The 20,688-nt window shown below is 37.2% G+C and overlaps 1 protein-coding gene across 1 annotated transcript in view; it reads left to right on the top strand.

Annotated features, from left to right (window-relative positions):
- The window catches only part of LOC100582370 (RUN and FYVE domain-containing protein 2-like), a 124,849-nt gene extending 105,357 nt beyond the window's left edge, over window positions 1-19,492 (top strand). The window contains exons 13-14 of the mRNA XM_030797763.1: window positions 5,763-5,854; window positions 17,591-19,492. The gene's annotated coding sequence lies outside the window, so the exon portion shown is untranslated. The remainder of the gene's footprint in view (window positions 1-5,762; window positions 5,855-17,590) is intronic.
- The last annotated feature ends 1,196 nt before the right edge of the window (window positions 19,493-20,688 follow it).

The raw sequence follows: 20,688 nt of genomic DNA, 5'->3' as shown, positions 1-20,688 counted from the left end.
TGTATACAGTGAGAGTTATAGGTCCAGTTTTCTTTTTCTGCATATGGCTAGCCAGTTATCCCAGCACCATTTATTGAATAGGGTGTCTTTTCCCTATTGTATATTTTTTGACTATTGAAAAGACCAGTTGGTTGCCGATGTGTGGATATATTTCTGGGCTGTCCATTCTGTTCCAGTGATATATGTGTCCATTGTTTTTACCAGCACCATGCTGTTTTGTTTAATATAGCTTTGTACTATATTTTGAAGTCAGGTAATATGATGTCTCTGGCTTTGTTCTTTTTGCTTAATATTGCTTTGGCTATTCAGGCTCTTTTTTGATTCCAGATAAATATTAAGATTGCTTTTGTAAAAAATTTCTGAAAATGGCGTTGGTAATTTGACAGAATTGTGTTGTGTCTGCAGATTTCTTTGGGTAGTATGGAAATTTTAATAATATTGTTTCTTCCAATTCATGAGCATGAAATGTTTTCCCCCTTTCATCTGCAATTTCTTTCATCTTTTTTTTGTTGTTGTTTATCTTGTAGAGATCTTTCACCTCCTTGGTTAGATATATTTTTAGGTATTTAATTTTGTATGTGTGGCTATTTTAAATTTGATTGCATTCTTGATTTGCTTATCAGCTTATATTTTATTAGGGTATATAAAACCTACTGAATATTTCACATTCGTTTTGTATCTTGACATATTACTGAAGTCACTTATCATGTCTAAGAGTCTTTTGGAAGAATCCTTCAAGTTTTCTAGGTATAGAATCATATCATCAGCAAACATAATTTGACTTCCTTTCTTCCTATTTGGATGCCTTTAATTTCTCTGCCTTGCCTAAATGCTCTGGCTAGGACTTCCATTACTATGTTGAATAGGAGTGGTGAGAGTGAGCATATAAGCATAACATTAATACAGGTCTTTTTGACCCTCAAGCTCTGAACAAGGAAAACATGAAGGCAAAGACAAAGATAAAATACAGTTAAAAATGTAGTGGCTAACTGAAAAATGTATGCCATAAGGAACACAGAGCACAGGCTCAATAATTTTGGGATTATTTTTGTCATTGGTAGACTTATTTATTTATTTATTTATTTATTCACTCATTCATTCATTTAGTTGACTTTTAATCATAAAATTGCACATGTTTATGAGATACAGTGTAATGTTTCCAAATACATGTAAATTGTATAATAATAAAATCAGGGTAGCTAGCATGTTCATCACCTCAAACCTTTATCATTTCTTTTTGGTGGTAACTTTCAAGATTCTTTTTTCTAGGTAATTTGAAATACACAATACATTGTTATTATCTATAGTCACCCTGATATGAAATAGACACAAGAACTTATTCTTCCTATCTAACTATAACTTTGTACCCATTGGCCAATCTCTTCTTATCTTCCCCCTTCCCCACAACCACTGGTAACTGCCATTCTACTCTTTACTTCTGTGCAATTCACTTTAGTAGATTTTGTAGATTTCAGATATAAGTAAAATCAAGGTATTTGTCTCTCTGCCTCTGGCTTATTTTATTTAATCCTATGTCCCTCAGATTCAACTATGTTGCCTCAAATGACAAGATTTTATTTCTTTTTATAGCTGAATAGTATTCCACTGGGTAGACATAGCATGTTTTGTTTATCCACTTATCCATTTATTACATCTCTTCAATTTATTTGGCCATATACTCAGTAGGAGTATTTCAGGGTCATATGGTAGTTCTATTATTAATATTTTGAGAAATCTCCATATAATTTTGTTCTTTATCAAATACGTGTTTTGCTAATATTTTCTCTCACTCTGTGAATTGTCCTATTTGAATAGTGTCTTTTGTAGTGCAGTTTTATTTTTCATGTAGTTCAATGTATAATTTTTTCTTTCATGGATAATTCTTTTGATATATTAAAGAAGCCAATCCCAATGTAATTCAGATTCTGCCCTATGTTCTAGGAGTTTTGTAGTTTTGCATTTTACATAGGTCTGTGATCTATTTTGGTTTAATTTTTGTGAAAGTTGTGAGGTCTGTGTCTAGGTTTTTTTTCTTCTTTTTGCATGGGAATGTCCAGTTTTTCCAGTATTGTTTGTTGAAAAATTATCTTTTCTCGGGGCTGGGCGTGGTGGCTCACGCCTGTAATCCCAGCACTTTGGGAGGCCGAGGTGGGTGGATCACGAGGTCAGGAGATCGAGACTATCCTGGCTAATACGGTTAAACCCCATCTCTACTAAAAATACAAAAAAATTAGTCAGGCATGGTGGCAGGCTCCCGTAGTCCCAGCTACAGGAGCTGAGGCTGAGGCAGTAGAATGGCATGAATTCAGGAGGCGGAGCTTGCAATGAGCCAAGATGGTACCACTGCACTCGAGCCTGGACGACAGAGCAAAAGTCCGTCTCAAAAAAATAAAAAAAATTATCTTTTCTCAATTGAATTACCTTTGCTCTTTTATCAAAGAGAAGTTGAATATATTTTTTTGGGTCAACTTCTGAGCTATTTTGTTTCATTAATCTATTTCTCTATTCTTTTGTCAGTACCACATTTTTTTATTACTGTAGCTTAATAGTAATTCTTAAAGTTGGGTAGCATTGTTACCACAACTATGTTCTTCTTCAATATTTTGGCTATTCTGCATCTTTTCCTTTTCCATAATAACAATAAAATTAGTTTGTCAGTATTCACAGTCTAACTTGATAGAATTTTGATTGGGATTGCATTGAATATGCATGAAGTATGGAAGTAAAGATATTCTAACACTGTTGAACCTATTTATGAATGTGAATGATCACTCTATTAATGTAGATATTTAATTTTTAATCAAAATTTTATAGTTTTTTATATAGATCTCATACTTATTTTGTTAGATTTGTACCTATTTTATTTGTTTGTTACTAGTGTAAATGCCATTGTGTTTTTAATTTTAGGTTCTAATTATTATTGATACAGAGAAAAGCAATTGACATTTGTATAATAATCTTGTATCCATCAAAGTTGCTATAATTGCTCATTATAATTGGTTATTCTAAGAGGTTTATTTTGTTTTGTTATGCTTTGGGATTTTTGTGTCATGGCAATCAGGTCGTCTGTGAACAAGGAGATTTTCTTTTTTCTCTCCCAGTCTATGAACTTTTAATCTTCTTACTCCATTAGCTAGAGTTTATAGTATAAGATTGTATGGGGATGTTGAGATGAGGCATCTTTGGCTTGCTCTCGATCTTAGCAGGAAAGTATCTAGTATTTCAGCATTCAGTATGAGATTAAATGCAAGTTGTTTTGTAGATATTCTTTATCAAATTGAGAAAGTTTCCCTTTATTCTCAGTTTATGGAGAGTTTTTATCATGAATCAGTTTTGGATTTTGTCAAATGCTTTTTTGACATTGATGTGGCTATATGATTTTTCTTTAGATTATTAATATAATGAACTAATTAATTTGTTTTTTGAGACAGTCTTGCTCTGTTGCCCAGGCTGGAGTGCAATGGTGTGATCTTGGCTCACTACAAGCTCTGCTTCCTGGGTTCATGCCATTCTCCTGCCTCAGCCTCTCAAGTAGCAGGGACTACAGGTGCCTGCCACCATGCCTGGCTAATTTCTTTTTTTTTTTTTGTATTTTTAGTAGAGATGGGATTTCACTGTGTTAGCCAGGATGGTCTTGATCTCTTGACCTCGTGATCTGCCCACCTCGGCCTCCCAAAGTGCTGGGATTACAGGCATGAGCCACTGCGCCAGGCCAATTAATTTATTTTCAAATGGTGAACCAACCTCGAATGCATGTGATAATTCTCACTGGATTTTGGTGTATAATTCTTTTTATATATTTTTGAATTTCATTTTCTAATATTATATTGAAACTTTTTACATCTATGTTTATGTGAGTTATTCTGTGGCTGTTTTTCTTGTAATGTCTTGGTCTGGATTTTGTATCATGATGATATTGGCCTCATAGTGTGAGTTTAGAAGTATTCACTCTGCTTCTATTTTCTGGAGCAGACTGTAGAGAATTGTTATAATTTCTTCCTTAAATGATTGGTAGAATTTATTAGTAATCTTGTCTGGACTTAGTACTTTCTGTTTGGTAAGGTTATTGATTATTGACTCAAAATTTCTTTTTTCTTTTTTTTTTGAGTTAGAGTCTGGCTCTGTCGCCAAGGCTGGAGTGTGGTGGCGTGATCTCCGCTCACTGCAAGCTCCGCCTCCTGGGTTTGTGCCATTCCCCTGCCTCAGCCTCTTGAGTAGCTGGGACCACAGGCACCCGCCACCACGTCTGGCTAATTTTTTGTATTTTTAGTAGAGACGGGGTTTCACCATGTTAGCCAGGATGGTCTCGATCTCCTGACCTGGTGATCTGCTCGCCTCGGCCTCCCAAAGTGCTGGGATTACAGGTGTGAGCCACTGTGCCCAGCCAAAATTTCTTTAATAAATATAATTGCTATTCAAATTATCTCTTTTTGTGTGAGTTCTGATAGGTTATTTCTTCTAAGGAGTTTTGCTATTTTATTTAGGTTATCAAATCTGTGGGCATAAAGTTGTTCATAATATTCTTTTTCATGCTTTAAGTCTTAGTGAGATCAGTAGTGATAACCCCTCTTTCATTTTTAGTATTAGCATTGTGTCTTCTCAAACTAGAAGAGAAATTTTTCAAAATGAAAAAAAAATTTGATAAATTCTCAAATTTTCCATGATCTGCAACTGTAGGTACATAGTAAATACATGAAAACAGATGTTTGACAGAGCCTGCTAGGAACCTCTTTCCTGTGGCAAGATGGCATGCCTCTCAAGATGACAATCTCAGGCCATAGAAATGTGAAAAAGAAAGAATGTGTTCTGTTCTCAGTTGGGAGCCATCATATGACTGTACCCCTCAATTGCACACAGTGATCTTAATGTGCATCTTTCTAGACGGAAGCTGCATCTCAGGGGGTGCCACCCAAGCCATATGGGCCAAGGAAAGACTTGAGTCTGTTATTCATTTTAACAAATTATTGTAGAAAATGGCTAGAGTTTTTTTTGAATGCTATTTGTTCACATTTTATTATATAGAGTAGTTCCTTAGTATTCCTGGGAACTTGATTCCAGGACTCATTTCCGATACAAAAATCCATGCAGGCAAAAGTCCCTTATATAAAATAGCATGGTATTTACATATAATCTATGCTCTACACATTCTCTCATGTAGTTTAATCACTAGATCACTTATACTACCTAATACAATGTAAATGCTATCTAAATAGTTGTTATACTGTATTGATTAGGGAATAATGACAAGAAAAAAATGTGTACATGTTTATTATAGGTACTTTTTATAAAACATTTTTGATTCACAGTTGTTTGAATCCAGGATTGTGGAACCCATGGATGAGAGGGCCAACTTCACCCATGTTTGGGGTCACAAATGTGTATTCTTCCTATGTTGGTAAATCGAAAGTCATTTTGCATATTAGTTCAACTATTTCTTCTCTGACACTTTCAAAAAACTTGAAAGAATCAGAACAAGAACTGAGAAAGGGAAGGGATGCTGATTGAGAGTTGGGAGGTTGCACATTTTCGCAGAATTGTAGAATAAAATTATAGCAAACACACTGGTAGAAAATTTCCTGCAACTGTCCTCAAACAGAGCAGTGATTGGTAGGACAGGAAAGAGAAAGGTGGAATAGATTATAAATTAAATGGAGAAGAAAAAGATAAATCCCAGTACTGATTGGGCAACCCATTTCAAGCAAGGAAAATGTAGATGTCATATCCCTGCTTTTTCTGAATAATTTTATTGCCCTATGCAATAGGAGCTGTTATCACTGCAGAACCAAGGTCACCTGTGGAAGGAAGCTCCTTGCTGAAGCCAGTTTTCTATCAGATCATCCATCAGGCCTAGCAGGTACTGCTCTGAAATAAGAATGTAACAGTGACCAAAAACAACACAAATTTTACAATCTGGTGAGGCAAAGAAATTTTTATGAAATCATGACACAATTAAATATAAATTTAAATGGCAGAAAACTCAATGTCCAGTAGAAAAATGGTAAATTTATGGCATTCTTTTGATTTAATATTATGCAGTCACTGAGTTCATTTCAAATAATTGTAAAATTTTCACAATAACAGCAGATAATTTTAAAGTATAATATAAAATTACAGATTATAATCTTTATTTTATAAAAATAAATGCATATTTTGCCTCAAATCGTGGCTCAAATTATTACCAAGCAATAGAGGCTTGCTGCCCAATGCACTACAAGTCAATACTATGACACAGATTTTTTTTAAAAAAGGTGTTTTTTTTTTAAAAATTGACTCATAAGGCAACAGAAGTCTAGCTTAAATGCATCTTCATATGCTGGCTTTATGGTAGTAATTTTATTAGGAAAACATTCATGGGGCGGATTCTGAGATTAGTAGGTTAATTGGTGGATAGTCATTTGAGATGACTGAATCTCAAGAAACTTAAATTTTCTTTCGCTCTTTCTTAATAATGAATGCATTCATCATATATAAATGTATACCACGGTCTAGAAAGAAAACAGCCAATGATAAAGAAGGTTGGAATCTTGTGTTTATTCATTAGTTGCCAGAGGGAATGGGGCATTAAAGCAAATTAACAATATGAAAATGTTTATTATGGGATATTTTAGTCTATTTATTTTAAAGTTGCTTAGATTTAAACTTTGTATTTTTTGTTTTTCTTTTATTGACACATAACGTTTTACATATGTATGGGATACATGTGAGTATTTGTTACATGCATAGAATGTGTAATGATCAAGTCAAGGTATATAGGATATCATTTTGAATATATATCATTTCTATGTGATGAGAACATTTCAAGACCTCTCTTTTAGCTACTTTGAAATATACAATATATTGTCAATACAAGTCACCCTAGCCTTCTACTGGGCATTAAAACTTACTTTTTTCCATGTAAGTGTGTTTTTACCCATTTGTCAGCCTCTCTTTATTTCTCCCTCCCACCCTTCCCCACTTCTGGTATCTATCATTCTATCCTCTATCTCTATGAGATCAAGTTTTTAGCTCTTATGTATGAGTTGAGAATATGTGATATTTGAATTCCTGTGCCTGGCTTATTTCACTCAACATAGTCACCTCCAGTTGCACCCATGTTGCTGCAAATGACATAATTTCATTATTTCTTATGGCCAAATAGTATTATTCCATTGTGTGCCTGAACCACATTTTCTGTATCCATGGCTCATTGAAGACACACCGGTTGATTTTGTGTCTTTGCTTTTTTGAATAATGCTGTGATACACATGTGAGTGCATGTATCCCTTCGATACACTGATTTAATTTCCTTTGTGTAAATTACCCAGTAGTGGGTTTCCTAAATGATCTGAAAGTTCTATTTTTACTTTTTGGAGAAGTATCTATACTGTTTTCTATAGTGGTTTTAATAATTTACATTCCCACCAAGAGTGTATAAGCATTATTTTTCTTCATATTCTCAACAGCATGTATTATTTTTTGTCTTTTTAATCTTAGTCATTCTAACAGGGTAAGATGACGTCTCATTGTGCTTTTGATTTGGATTTCCCAGAGGATATTAAGCATTTTTTCGTGGACCTGTTTTCCATTAGTGTGTCATCATTTGAGAAATATCCATTAATGTCCTTTGACCCCCTTTTAATGAGATCTTTTTTTATTGTTGAGATATTCGAGTTCCTTATATATTCTAAATATTGGTTGTCAGTTGAATACTTTGCAATATATTCTCCTATGCAACAGTTTGTCTCTTCACTGTTTTGATTGTTTCTTTTGCTGTGCAGAAGCTTTTTCATTTATTATATTTCATTTTGTCTATTTTGCTTTTAGTTGGCTGTGGCTGTGAGGTCTTGGCCATAAACTCTTTGCCTAGACCAAAGTTCTGATTTTTTTTAAATGTTTTCTTCTGGTAGTTTTATACTTTTAGGTCTTATGTTTAAGTCATTAATCCATCTTGGGTTGACTTTTATGTATGGTGAGAGGTATAGTTTCATTCTTTGGCATATGGATATTCAGTTTTCCCAGCACCATTTATTGAAAAGGGTATACTTTCCTCAGTACACGTTCTAGCTTCTTTTGTTGAAAATCAATAGGCTATACAAACATATGTGTATTGCTGGATTCTCTATTTTGTTCCATTTGTTTTTGATTACTTTCACTATTATGGTTCTTTTTTTTGGTTTCATACAAATGTTAGATCTGTTTCTTTATTTCTGTAAAAATGATGTTATTTTGATAGCAACTGCATTGACTCTAGATTTCTTTGGACAATGTAGTCATTTTAATGATAATAATTCTTTCTATCCATGAGCATGAGATTTCTTTACATTTGTTTGTGTCCTCTTCAATTTCTTTCATCAATATTCTTTAGTTTTCTTTGTAAAGATTTTTCATGTCTTTGATTAAATTTACTCCTGGGTAATTTATATAGCTATCATAAACAGGATTGCCTTCTTGCTTCATTTTTTGACTATTTATTATCAATGTAGAGAAGCACTACTGATTTTTGTATGTTGATTTTGTATTCTCCAAAGTTGCTGAATTTGTTTATGAGTTCTATTATTTTCTTTTCTGTTTTTTTTTTGTTTATTTTCTCTTTTTGTTGTTGTTGTTGTTGTTGTTGTTGTTGCTGTTGTTTTAGATGGAGTCTTGCTCTTTTGCCCAGGCTGGAGTGCAATGGCATGATCTCAGCTCATTGCAACCTCTGTCTCCTGGGTTCAAGCGATTCTCCTGCCTCAGCCTCCCAACCAGCTGGGACTACAGGCACGTGCCAACATGCTGGGCTAATTTTTGCATTTTTAGTAGACACAGGGTCTCACCATGTTGGCCAGGCTGTTCTCGAACTCCTGGCCTCAGGTGATCCATCTGCCTCAGCACCCCAAAGTGCTGGGAGTACAGGCGTGAGCCACAGCACCTGGCCTTGTTTATGAGTTCTTACAGTCTTTTGTTGCAGTCTTTTTAGGTTTTTCTATATATAAGATTATGTCATCTGCAAAGTGGACACTTTGACTTCCTTCTGCAAGTCAATTTGGATGTCTGTTATTTTTTTCTCTTGCCAGATTACTGATTAGGACTTTCATGTTCAATAAGATTTGTGAAAGTGAATATTCTTGTATAGTTCTAGGTCCTAGAGAAAAGCTTTCAGCTTTTGTCTGTTCAGTATATTGTTAGCTTTGGGTTTGTCACATATGACCTTTATAATTTTGGAGAATGATCTTTCTATGCCTAGTTTGTTGGGGGAGATTTAATATTAACAGATGTTGAATGTTTTCAATTGCTTCTTCTACATCTATTGACATAGTTATATGGGTTTTGTCCTACATTCTACTGAGGCAATTTATTTAGTGTATTGATATGTGTATGTGACCATCCTTGCATTTTTGGTACAAATTTCACTTGATTGTGGTGTATTACCTTTTGATGTGTTGTTGTATTTGGTTTCTTAGCATTTTATTAAGGATTGTTGCATCAATGTTTATTACAGATATTGGCCTGTTGTTTTTGGATCCTTGTCTGGTTTGGTTTTAGAGCCTGTCAGAATGAGTAAAGCATTCTTTTATGTGTTTTTGAAATAGTTTGAGGAGGATTGGTGTTCATTCTTTTTTTATAAACTTGGAAGAATTCAGTAGTTAATCAATCTGATCTTATTTCTTTTTTTGCTGGGAGACATTTTATTACTGACTCAATCTCATTACTCATTGATTGGTTCAGTTTTTCTACTTCTGATTCAATCTGGATAGGTTGTGTGTTTATGGAAATTCAATCATTTCCTCTAGATTTTCCCGTTTGTTAACATTTATAATATTCTTTGATTATCTTTGGTATTTCTGTGATAGCAATTATAATTTCTATTTTTTTTTATTTTGCTGATTTGGTTCTTATCTCTTTTCTTGGTCAGTCAAGCTAGCAGTTTATCAATATTGCTTATATTTTTGAATAACATACTTATCATTTCATCGATGCCTTGTATTTCTTTCTTTAGTCTCTCTTTAGTTCTTCTCCAATCTCCATTATTTCTTTCATTCTGCAAATTTTGGGTTTGGTGTGTTCACTTTTTTTCACTTCCTTGAAGTGCATTGTTAGATTGTTGATTTGAAATCTTTCTGGTTTCTGATCTAGATGTTTGTTGCTATCGCCTATCTGTTCTTAATGCTTTTGCTGTATACTATAGACTTTGATATGTTGTGTTTTCTTTATTTCTTTCAATACTCTAAAAAATGTCCATCTTAACTGTTAATTGACCCAGTGGTCATTTGGGATTGTGTTATTTAATTTTCATGGATTCATATAGTTTCCAAAGTTTCTCTTGGTGTTGATTTTTAGTTGTATTTTAGGGTGGCTTGAGATATTTGCTACAATTTTTTAATTTTGTTGTTGTTGTCATTTGTAGCCTTTTTTTTTTTTTTTTTTTTTTTGAGACGGAGTCTCGCGTTGTTGCCTAGGCTGGAGCACAGTGGCATAATCTCAGCTCACTGCAAACTCCGCCGCCTGGGTTCAAGTGATTCTCCTGCCTCAGCCTCCTGAGTAGCTGGGACTACAGGCACATGCCACCATGTCCGGCTAATTTTTTGTATTTTTGGTAGAGATGGGGTTTCAACGTGTTGGCCAGGATGGTCTCGATCTCCTGACCTCGTGATCCACCCGCCTCGGCCTCCCAAAGTGCTGAGATTACAGGTGTGAACCACCATGCCCGGCCCATTTGTAGCCTATTTTTTTTAAACGTTGACATTTGTAGTCTGTTATGGAGAATGTGCTAATAAAAAGAATGCTTATTCTGCTGTTGTTGGATAAAACGTTTTGTAAATGTCTATTAAAATCATTTGGTCTAAATTCCAGTTTAAATCCAGTGTTTGTTTTTTGATTTACTGTTTCAATAATCTTTTTCATGCTGAGGTGGGGTGTTGAAGTCTCCCACAATTGTTGTATTGCAGTCTATAGTCTATCCCTCTCTTTAGATGTAGTAATATATGCTTTATGAATCTTGGTATTCCAGTGTTTGGTTAATATATGTATTTAGAACTGTTATATTCTGTTGCTGGATTGGTCACTTTATTATTATTTAATGAGTTTCTTTTCTTTTTCTAATTTAAATTCTGGTTTATGTGATATAAGTACAGCTACTTCTGCTTATGTTTAGTTTCTCGTTGCATGAAATATCTTTTTTCATGCTTTTACTTTCTTGTCTATATGTGTCTTAATAGGTGAAGTGAATTTCTTGTAGGCAGCATGTAGTCAGACCATGTTTTCTAAATTCATTCACAGTCTATTATTTTAAGTGAATAATTCATTTACACACAAGGTTGTCTTTGATATCTAAGGTATTGTTTCTGTTATATTAATTATTTTATATATTCTTTATTTCTTACTTTTTATCTTACTTTGTCATTGTTCTTTGTTAGTGTTTTGTTATGTTACCATGAGTCCTTGCTCTTCCTCATTTGTGTGTTTGCTTTACCAATGGGTTTTTTACTTTTATGTGTTTTCATGAAGGTTATCTTTTTGCCTCCAAGTTTAGAATTCATTTTATAAATTTTCATCTTAATTTTTCTGTTGACTTCATGGTCATTCATGTTATTTAAATTTCATTTATTTGTATAGTTTCCAGAGTTTCCCTTGGTATTGATTTCTAGTTTTACTCCAGTGTGGTCTCAGAAGATACTTAATCTAATTTCAGTATTTTAAAATTTGTTGAGACTTATTTTGTGGCCTAAAATATGGTCTATCTTGGATAATAATTCATGTGCTGATGAGAAGAATGTATATTCTGCAGTTGTTGAGTAGAATGTTCTGTAAATATCTGTTAAGTCATTTGGTCTAAAGTCCAATTTTAGTCCAATGTTTGTTTATTTTCTGTCTAGATAATTTGTCTAATGCTCTGAATGGCATATTGAATTTCCCTAGTATTATTGTATTGCTGCTTATCTCTCTGTTTCTGACTAAATATTGCTTTTATAAATCTAGGTGATCCAGCATTTTATAAATATATATTTATAATTGTCATAGCTTCTTAATGAATTGACCCCTTTATTATTATATAGTAATCCTTTAGCCTTTTTTTTTAACTGTTTTTGACTTAAAGTCTGATATACCTGATATAAGTGTAGCTTCTACTTTTTGAGTTTAGTTTCTATTTGCGTGGAATATCTTTTTCCACTCCTTTACAGACAATATGAGTTTCTTGTAAGCAGCGTATAGCTGGAAAATGTTTTAAAATTTATTAAGCCAGTCTGTATATTTTAAATGAACATTTAATCCTTTTACAATCAAGGTTTACATTGATATGTAAGGTTTTGTTCCTGTTATGTTATTAATTGTTTTCTAGTTATTTTATAAATTCTTTAAATTTTTCCGTTTTTTTGATTGTCATGGTGGCTTGGTGGAATTCTGTAGTAGAGTCCTTTGATTCATTTCTCTTCCTCCTTTGTGTGATTGCTTATACACCTGAACACAGATACACACATGTGGACAGGCACACACACTCATGCGTGAATACACACATGCAGCAGGGCAGAGGCCATCAGCATGGGTGACTTGGGGTCTCAGCCCCTGCTTGTCTGCCCCTAATCATCAGGTCCCAGACCTCCCTACTGCAAGCAACAGCAGGAAGAATAGAAGTTGGTTCCTTACAGGGTGCCCAGTAGAGTCTTCTCCTGCCTGTTAGGGTGCATGCAATGGAGGCATTCTATTGTATCCAAGAGGGGCTCCGAGATCCTTTTGAATGCCCATTTAAATGTATATGAAAGAAGCCCCAAAGACCCATCATCTTCCCTTTTTAATTAGTAAGAAGTGACTGTTCACAGGACATCTATTTTATGCCAAGCAGTGGGCTGGATCCTTGACATACACTACCACTTTTAATCCTCCTGACATTTCTGTAAAACAGGGATTATTTCTCCCATTTAACAGATTGGTAAACAGGGCAGCAAGGTGTTATAGCCACCCCAGGCAGGTGCTTTCCATGATATCTTTCACCTCATTTTCATACGCCATTCAAGACAGTCCTCCATACTGGCCAAGCAACAGCACAGGGACTGTGGGCATCAACTTCAGTACCGTCTCAAAACAAGGTTCCCTGGTGGGAATGCTGTTATGCTGTTCCTCTCCTTCCTGTGCGTCCCACCTACCTCATCTTCCAAGGCTCAAAATATGTTCACAAGGAGCCTTCTCAGACTCCCCCACTGCTCTCCCCCAGCCCTCCCCACTGTGCCATTCACTGTCTGCTCCCCCAGCACTGTGCCTGCTGGCCACTTCTCCCCTCTTCCTCCCTACTTTACTCTGTCACTCTGCCATTTCCACTATTGGTTGATGATTACAAGAATGCACAGACTCTTTCTCTTTGCCCATTGTGTTCCTCTGTAGCTACTCGGCACCCAGAAGTTGATATTACAGGAAGGACCCCTCACTGACAGCCCCATCCTAGCTTGTCAAGAAATCTGATTTTCAGTAGATCTGAAGTAGTAAAACATACATGTTTTTGCCATTTCTGTTTCCAATACCTGGAATTCAAAGAAACTAAGGTGTAGAAATGTCTTTTCCATACAAAATACACAAGTAGAAGGGGACTCACCATCTCGAAGGCTCTCTTCTCCCTTCAAGGGAGGTGACCCCCCAGAGCACACTCCTCTTCCCCTAATTCCTTCAACTCTCTTATACCCCCCAGGGCAGAAATAGGGCTGTAGGTTCCTTCTTTTCCCCTTCCAAGCCCACTTTCACTGTCATGCTAGCATCTTGGGATCTGGCCAATCAATGGAGTGTCTCTTCCTTACTTCAAATAAGGCCATTTCTCAATCAATACAAGGAAATATTTTCCTTATCCAAGTCTTATGCCCACAATCCATAATATACACACCTCTAATCTTCTCTCTGTTCCTAATCTATATCAGGCTTCAGAGAGCTCTGCACCATGGCTGCTAAAATTTCTCATACTGCTTGGGATGTTTGTTCATGGTCAGAAGAATTGACTTGGGTGATAGTGTTTCTTTCAAATTTGGGGTCCAAACCGCTGGTGAGCTGGGGATTTGAAAACAAAGTATTCAGGTGCCATTGACAAAGTGTAAAAATTAATGCTTTGACATCAGGCAGATGTGGGTTTGGATCCTAGCTCTACTGTGCAGTAGCTGTTCACCACTGGTGAGTTTGCTTAGCCTTTTTAAGCCTCATTCTTCATGTCTATAAAATGAAATAACAGCACCAACCTCATGTTTGTTGTGAGAATTGAAATTACATGTTAAGAAGTTCTGGCATGTGCTAGACCCTATCCCTGCAAGGACTGAGCTGTATTTCAACAATCAGATGGCACCAATGCCCAGCAGAAGATGGTCACAGATGAGATGAGCAGCAAATAGCATTTGTGGACTGACTTTATCAGAACTCAACAGAAACTGGCCCTTTGGCCTGAAAAGGTCAAATATCAGGTGTCAAATATATGGGTAATGAGTAAATATCATATCTAGGCATCAGGAAATCTCAGTTCTTAGCTCAGTGTCCCCATTTACAAGAAACAGAGCTCAGGGCTCCAGAAAAGCTGGTCAGGAAAAGTGGAAAATAAGATTTTCTGCTTTGCAAGCTTGTCTGGGACTGAGGTTGACCAAGGTCATTTCTCAGTACAATGCAATCTTTATGACCTGGGGCCATTTTGTTTTAATGTTGCTTTATGAGATAGCCAAAATTCTTGAGCCAAGGACTGTGACCACTTTTAGAGTATTCTACTTTTTAAATGGAACCAAAGCCCTTCACAGAAGCAGTGGGGAGAAGAGTACCCATTGCTTCTTCCAGCATTTTTTCTTGTCATCTCTGCCTACCTAGTATTGTAGAAGGAGCACTGAATTAGGAGCCCAGGGATTCAGCTCCAGATTTGCTGTTTCTTCATGACATTACATTACTGCATCTAATGTGTTGCTCGTGGAGCTCGCCTCTCTGGACTTCTATGTCCACTTCTGTTAAATGGGAATATTTACTTAGCTTCTATTATTGAGTAGTTAGGAGATCAGGAGGGTTAATTCCTTTTTGCAAACTAAGAGACCTGTAACACACACAACAAATTATAATAATATTTCACATGGCTAATCCTGAAAAAACAAGCAAAATAATAATGATGATAATTATCCTTATTACCTATCTATATACCAATGTATATATCTTCCTAGTGTTCTTCCTCCTTTCTTATATACCCACCTAACTTCCTACATACTGAGCTAAAGAAGTCAAGGAATGTTTCACTCATGCAATCGAGCTAATGAACACACAAATATCTGGTATTCACAAGAAAACCATGCCTGTTAGTTTGCAAATGTTGATAATGACAAGAGACAGGTAGAAATTATCTATTTACTGGAATTGTATGCATCTCTAAACATTTACTTAACATTTTTGAAATTAAGCTTTGAATTTCTTCATTACCTAATAATAAACATACCTTAATCATTTTGAACCCAATACAATGCATTAAAGTATTTCTGATAATTGAATGCATTTTTGAGGGTTAATTCATGTAAACAAAAAATGTTATGACTCTGTGAGACATTCCTCTAGTTATTCAAAGGCTTAAAAGTTTTAAGAAGTATACAATGGCTGAATCATGGGAAATAACCCTGAGAAACTATTGAAGAAATGCTAATGAAACATGAGAGGGGAGATCAAATAGATGATGAAACCACAATGAACATCTAGGCCTATAAGGACTGAGAGAGAACACTGATAAAGAGAAATTGGAAATGAATGGGAGTGAAACTGTGTAGAGGTGATCAAGTAAAAGTACCAGGTTCAAATAGTCAACAGCCCATCGTAATCAATGAGGGAAGACATAAAGTAGGAAAAATGCATCACCATGATGAGCAAGGAAAGCAAGTTATTGGAGGCACATGTTAACACATAAAATATAAAATTAATATGATCACACTGGAAAGGCTTGCCTGAGCCCATAGTTTGAATGCCTACCATAAGATGAGATGCACAACAAAAAGCAAGAGAACCTGACCAAGTGGGTGACTTGGACATGGTGCTCTCATCAGTGGGGACCCAAATGCTTACGTGGACTCACCAAGTATCGAATTAGAAATGAATAGGAGTGTTTGTTGTGATGGCAAGAAACTATATAATCAAATGAATACAATGAAACTTTAAAAATAATTGTAAGATCTTTATACCAGCCAATGTCACTTTGGGTACTAGCTGTTTTTGTGACTTTTAATAATAACACTTACTAGTTACTGAGTGCCATCATCACCAATGCCATGATTGCCACCATTTATTGAGTGCCTACTACATGCAGGCCCTAGGTCAGTGCTTTACACTCTTAACTCTCATGTTGACAACAGCTCTGAATGACAGGAGCTCTGTTCAGTGTTTTACAGGTGAGAAAACTAAGACACTGATAATTTTTAAAAATATATCCACAGTTCTATGATTAGTAAGTAAGGACGCTAGTATAGAAAAAGGTTTGTCTGACTTAAAGTGATTTGTCATCTTTCTTTTCCACTCTCCTAATCATGATCTATTCCCCCTCCTGGTCCAATAACTTAATGCTTGTAAATCTGAGGTCCACCCATTTATGGAAAACTCTTTAGTCACAGAGTTCCCTAATACCCTCCTCTGTCCCTGTGACAATGTTTTGAAAATAACAGTTGAAGCCCCTCTAGAGGGTGGTCCAAGTTGACTAAATGAGTAGCAGTGAACAGCATTAAAAGGAAAAGAAATAAAATAACACATAGAAAATGTCATAGAGCAACATGCAACAAAGATAGTTTTTATAAAAAGTGGTTTTTAATTACACATATGCCATATTTCACTGAGTCACAGTCATCATTTATTGGAAAATGCAAAACTTTATGTATCACCCAGAAAGAAAAAAATGCTAATAATTAGTGGCAAGATGTCATAATTTGTACAACATATCCAAATTTCAGAGATATTCAAATGTGGGGGGAAAATGTGTATGTGAGAATGATAAAAATACATTGTATGCATATATACACTGGGTCACTGCAATATGTATTTCCTATTGTGGGTCATGGCCAACAGAGTTTGAAAACCTCCATTCTTTGAGGTAGAAAAGGTGACTGGAGTATCTACGTGATGGTTGGAGCTGCCAAGGGCACCCAACCTGGTCAACAAATTAGTGTGCTCAGCCAGAGGCAGTCCTGGATGAATTCAGGCTGCAAAGTGCCCTGTGACCTGGCCCTTGGGAAGCCATGCTCTGATGAGGTTTGCAGATCTCCCCACAATCCAGGGCCAAGCATGAATGAAGGCGTTAGGCATTTCAAGGATGCGACTAGGAGGTGCTGCTGTCTCAGGTTCACATTATACCGAAATAAGGTCCTGGCCAGACAGCACCATATAGTTAATTGAGGTGTTCGGGAGATATTCAAATGGGTGTTAATATTTCCCAGGCAATACTTTCAAGGCTCAGAGCCTCTATTCAAAAGATAACTAAAAGGCCAGCAAAGGGTATTGCAAAGGTATATTCTGATTTCTGACAGGAGATCTGACAGGAAGATTGATGGATGGACAGTGAGAGTATAAAGACCTTAGGGTTTGGGGTTCTGATTTGGCCTTGGTCTGTTGAATGATTGATTCATTCATTCAACAAATATTTATGCAATTTATGCAACACCCACAGGGGGCAGGCATTGTGCTGACTGTGGAAGATCACAGACAGTGTGTCAGAGTGAAACTGACTTTGGAACTGTCTTGGTGAGTCCACACCTTATTTCTCCACTTCTACTTTCTCCAGAGCTGCCTAGCCTGGTACGTAGGGGCCCTTTGCTGCAAGCTCAGGCCAGTGTCAGCTCCCGAGCCACTCCTGACTCAGTCTGGGGAGACTCAGTGTCCTCTGCCCCCTGCCTGGTGGAGCTTGGCAGCAAGTCCCAAGTTTTACAGTGTTGAGACCAGGTGGGAAGCCATCACTATTGAGGGGTGCCCTTTTGCTCCCCCTTGAGTCCAAGTTATATTATTGCTTACTTCCTACCTGAAATAGTTTATGGGCCATGGGTCTGGCTTATGTCAAGCCCCATAACCAGTCTGGTTGCCCCACCTAAGGTCTTGGTGCTCTCTGATAATAGCCACAGCTAAATGTATTAGTCCTGTCCTAGGAAATGTATGATCTTCTCCCCAAAAATATATACACTTACTATGTATACATAAAAACTAAAAATAAAAAATTGGAAAATTAAGAAAAATAAATGTATGATCTTTTTATATCTCACTTAATCCTTTCCATAGCCCTGTGTGATAGAGCCTGTTAATATGCCCATCGTGCAGATGAAAGCACTGAGACTTAATCCATTTTCTTCCAGTCCTTTTTGTACAAACCACAGCTGGTACTAATGGCATCGCCGCCTGACTTTAAACTGTCCTGCCACTAGGAACCCTCACTGTCCAGCTCCATAGTGCAACCAGAAGGAGGTGAGGTTTTGGCATCTTCAAGGAGTATCCTCAGTCTTCCTGTGTTTTGGAATGATTTCCATTTGGCTGCAAAAAGAGGAGCTTCTGGGATGATAAAATGAGGCATATCCTGCACCACTGCATGTGTCCATACATGATCTGAGCAGGAAGAGCAGTGGACAAGGAGTCTGGAATGCTGGCACAAGTTCTGAGTCAGCCACAGCCTGCTGCGTGACTCTGAGTGAGTCATTGAGCTTCCCTGGATTCAGTTTCCTCAACAGTCAAATTTCTATGGCCTTTTGGGCACCACCATGCATGACAACACAAAGAGAGCATTATTACTCAGGGGCGTGTGAGGTAGATTTTTCTGTTTTGTTTTGTTTTGTTTACATTTTCAATCTGTTTAGCTTTCCTGACTGACTCCTGTCCATAGCCATGTGCTGGGCAGACGAATAGAAATGTATATAAGCTGGGCTGAAAAATGGTGGTAGAGGAAAGGAGACTCTATGAAGGATCCAGGAAGCCACCCTAGGGAAGGACCATCTCCATGGAGAGAGGAAAAGGGTCAGGCTCATCCTTCTCTGTAGCAGAAATAGGCAGCCCAGCCTTAACCAGGCCTAACTTCTGCATCAAATTAAGTTACTCCGTGGCCTAAAGAAGACCCCTCCTCCCATGGGGTCTATGTTGCCACCACTCCTTTACTAGGGACAGAGTTTTTCTTTTTCCAAGGTAGGGACTCAAGTGTAAGTGTCATGTGTAGCAAGCCTTGCATGAAACATGCCTCCTGAATCCCACATTCTCTTGAGGGGTGCTTCATGGAGCTTCCTGCTCTCCGCTGATGAAACCTGACTCTCACAGGCTGGCCAGGGGCAGCACGGCTCAGCCTCAGCAATACCTACCAGGGACTCTAGACATAACTGAAGCATCTGTTGAGAATGACCCACTCCACACCCTAGAATGGGAAATACGTGCAGGTTCCTATATAACTAACATTGACATGCATTTATACTGTAAACCCTGAACACTGCTCAGTGGGAACCTGTCAGGCCCTTGCAGTTTCTCTTCAGTAAGAATTGAATAAGAACTCTTAAAAGTGTGGCTGCTGGCCAGGCGTGGTGGCTCACACCTGTAATCCCAGCACTTTGGGAGGCTGAGGTGGGCAGATCACCACAAGGTCAGGAGTTCGAGACTAGCCTGACCACCATGGTGAAACCCCGTCTCTACTAAAAATACAAAAATTGGCCAGGCCTGGTGGTCTCAGCTACTCGGGAGGCTGAGGCAGGAGAATTGCTTGAACCCGGGAGGTGGAGGTTGCAGTCAGTTGAGACTGTGTCACCGCACTCCAGCCTAGGCTACAGAGTGAGGAGTGAGACTGTCTCAAAAAAAAAAAAAAAAAAAAGTGCAGTTGCTGAGAGAGTCTCTGTGCCAACTTAGTCTGAGTTCTTCTGGGCCCTGTATGTCCTTGGATGTACCCCATAGCATCCCATGTGAGATTAGCTGTCTAATCCAGGTGGATCAGGAGGTGCTTTGTGGTTTTAGTTGCAAAGAAACGATGTCTGGCAAGCAAACAATGATTAAACATGTTTCCATTCGTGACTTGTCTTTTGGTAAAATGCAAAAGGTGGGTGTGCATTCTCAATTCAAAGAAAATATCTTTAAAATCCCCTCATCCCTTCTTGTTCTTCTAAATAATCTATTCCTAGATATCTTGCACCCCCCAAACTCCCTCAGCCTCCATGACAGCTTTTCTCTCCTCTCTCTCTTTCCTGTCTCTCCCTGTCTCCTCACTTCAGCCTTTCCTCTTTCTTAGCTCTTTATTATGTAGAGAAAAACCTCTCTAACCTCTTTAGCATTCTCTCCATTGCTTCCCTTACCTGAATTCTCCCCAAGAAAGAACCCAGGATCTGACACAGCAATCAGAAATACTCCTCCCTTAGAAGCCCAGGAGTGAAGGAGTTCAACACTTTGTCCCTGTTACAGTCACTTCCTTGCATCAGGACCCTTGTTAGTATTTACAGACTATTTTCCACCTCCACTAATGCAATTGCTCAAAGGGCACTTTAAGAATAATCATTATCCATTAATTTTTTTTGGAGGCTTAAATTCCCTCCAATAAGTTCTGCCAAATACTGGCTGCTGGCTGTATTTGTTAAACAACGGAGGGCTTTGTTCTGCTTGGTTTTTTGTTTGTTTTTCTTAATCTGAGCTTTCTGCCCACCCTTAGCACAGGACAAAGGGAAGATTTTTCTGCCACTCCTTTTGGTGAGAAGAGTCACTTTCTGATTAGGATTTGAACTGAAAATGGGTCCCCCTTTGGGAAGAAACATGGGTGCA

The sequence above is a fragment of the Nomascus leucogenys genome, chromosome 18 (assembly GCF_006542625.1).
Source record: "Nomascus leucogenys isolate Asia chromosome 18, Asia_NLE_v1, whole genome shotgun sequence".
NCBI lineage: Eukaryota > Metazoa > Chordata > Mammalia > Primates > Hylobatidae > Nomascus > Nomascus leucogenys.
Note: the sequence above shows the minus strand (reverse complement) of the source record. Positions and strands in the feature narration are given on the sequence as shown.